Raw genomic sequence first — 2,544 nt, forward strand, 5'->3', positions numbered from 1 at the left:
TATATATAATGAATTACTGCAGTGATTTCTTGATCAAAACAAAACAGAATGTTGGTTAGAGTCTGAGTGTCACTAAAAATCAAGGAAGACCTTGCAATATTCCAGTCATTTTCCCCTTGTCTCTCTGCAATTCTCACATGTGATACAGATGATCCAATTCCTGCTCACCTCTCCAGTGTCACTTCCCACCACTGTCCCTCCACCTCACTCTTCCTAAGTTCACTCTGCTATAGCCATAGTGGATTCCCTTCATCCTGTAACACACCAAGCTCATTCTTCCTTTAGCTCCTTTGCACTGTTACATCTACCTAGAAACTTTCAGCAGATCTTCCAATGGCTGACTCATCTAAATACTCAGCTCTCACCCAAGCCCTCACCTCCTCAGGGAAGTCTTCCCTGCCTGCCATATCCAAATTTCCTCACACACCCTAGTTACACTCAAGCTCTTTACCCTTTAATATCTTTTCTAGCATTTACTACCATCTAAAATAGTCTTTTTGATTTACATATTTATTTTATCCCCACCAAAATGTAAGGTCTTTGAGGGTAGGGACCTTACCTAAATTGTTTACCATTCAATCTCCAACAACTAAGACAATGTATGGCATAGACACGCACTCATCAGATAAAATGTCCAATGAATAAATTCAAATGATAATAATCACCATCCTTCTGTGAACATAAGTCCTCAGAAGTGATTTTAACTTAATTTCTTTAATGCAGTTTTACACAATGCAATAATGAAGTTTTAAAAGGTCCACGTTTGAGACAGCAAGATTTTAAAGAGAATACATTCTTCATGACAACGTATTGTATGGTGCATGCATTCATTTTATGAATACGAATAATGCACCATCTTATCAGAATATATATTAAAAAAATCAAGGATATCATAAATTGTTTTCTGAGATCCTGCTTCTAGAAAGAGGTGTATGGGTAGATGGTATGTGGATGGGAATTCTCTTTCAGAACCCTTCCCAACAAAGAACTATGATACAACAAACTGCATTAATACTAATATATTTAAAGGTTAGAGCTGTTACTTTGTTACCTTGCTAAACTTATCCAAACTATTACTGAGTCAAGTGATGAATTTAGTGATTCCATCTGTGAAACAGAAGACAAATGACATGATGAACTTCCACATTAACAGAATGGTAAGAAAAGTTCCATAATGTCAACCTGTGTTTGAACTAAGAGAAAAAAAAAAATCCCTTTCTAATCCTAAATCAAAAAGTAAGCACTCTACTAAGATTTCAAAAAATGTCAAGATATCCATGAGTGGGCAAAGCAGTGAAATGAAACCATAGCCAGAACATTCACTCGTGCTTAAATTTTTATTTTGCTTTGAATACGACTTATTTTGATGAACAGAAGAGGCCAGTAACCGACTGTATGGACAACCACGCATCACCCCCGGTCACCATTCTTGGTCACTCTGGAGGGCCGATGGCGCCAGCACGGGGCTGGATGCCACGAAGGACTCATCGGGATCCGCAGGCCGGAGGAATGGGGACATCATTACTGCCATCCATCCCTGAATCCCTGCCCAAGCCCTGAGAGCAGCGAGGCTCAGGATTCTGCAACTTCACTTTTGTATCCATTATAAGCACAGCCTGCCTCGCCCCTCCTCCTTCCCCGGAGACTCGCGCAGGGCTCGGTAAACAGAACGGGACGCCTGGGCTATGGCCTCGGTCCTCTGGTCTCCTGTGAGTACCAGGCAAGTCATCTGGAGACTCAGTTTTCCAACCTGTCAAATAGGGTGACCAGAAACCCAACCTACCTCATCGGGTGGTTCCCGGCCGGCCGCCCTACGCTGGCCCCGGGACTGCGGCTCCGCGGTTGCGCCCCAGGTGGAAAGGCGGGGCTCACTGGGGCGGGACCCAGCACCGAGTCCAGCAGGCGACGCGCGGACCACCGCCTGCAGTCAGCGGCCCCGGGACCTCCTCGAGTACCCGACCCGTGACGTCAGCACGCTGACGTCGACGCACAGGGTCCGCATCTCGCTCGAGGTACCAAGGACCCGTCTGGGACCTGAGTGCCCCCGTAGCGGAACGAACCGATTGGTCGGAAGATCTGTCAGTCATATACTGACCAGTAAGCGACGCGGAAAAAAGAAAGAGGGTGGGCTGGCCTGCCCGGAGGAATGGGTGGGAAATCTGGGACTCTGGCTTTGAAAGCCCAGCGCTTTCCCTCATTTTGCGTCACACCGTTATAATAGGCATGTGCTTCCTGGTCTTGGACGATTCTGCTCCTTCCGCCTTCTTTCAGTCACTTGGTGGGTATTTAGGCTCCGGCTAGTGGAAAAAAATAACGGCAATGGGTTTCAGTGCCTCTGGGCGGCTCGTTCTGAGCTCTCCAGTAATGAAAACGTAGGGCCTTCCGTTTGTATGCCGGGACTCAGCTCCAGCGTCTCCTACACTCAGAATTTTCAGTTCCCCCAGACTTATTCCGGAGATCTTTGCTCTCCTCTTTCATAAATGCAACCTCTTAACAGTAGTCACATTTAATTGTATTAGCATGTCTGTTTTTCCTACGAAGTTG

General features: G+C 45.8%; 1 protein-coding gene across 1 annotated transcript in view; it reads right to left on the minus strand.

The window, feature by feature from the left end:
• STARD3NL (STARD3 N-terminal like) overlaps positions 1-2,009 on the minus strand; it is a 37,569-nt gene extending 35,560 nt beyond the window's left edge. The window contains exon 1 of the mRNA XM_012638746.1: positions 1,784-2,009. The gene's annotated coding sequence lies outside the window, so the exon portion shown is untranslated. The remainder of the gene's footprint in view (positions 1-1,783) is intronic.
• Between the last annotated feature and the right edge of the window lie 535 nt (positions 2,010-2,544).

This window comes from Propithecus coquereli, unplaced genomic scaffold (genome assembly GCF_000956105.1).
Source record: "Propithecus coquereli isolate 6110/MARCELLA unplaced genomic scaffold, Pcoq_1.0 Scaffold134, whole genome shotgun sequence".
In the NCBI taxonomy this organism is placed as follows: Eukaryota; Metazoa; Chordata; class Mammalia; order Primates; family Indriidae; genus Propithecus; species Propithecus coquereli.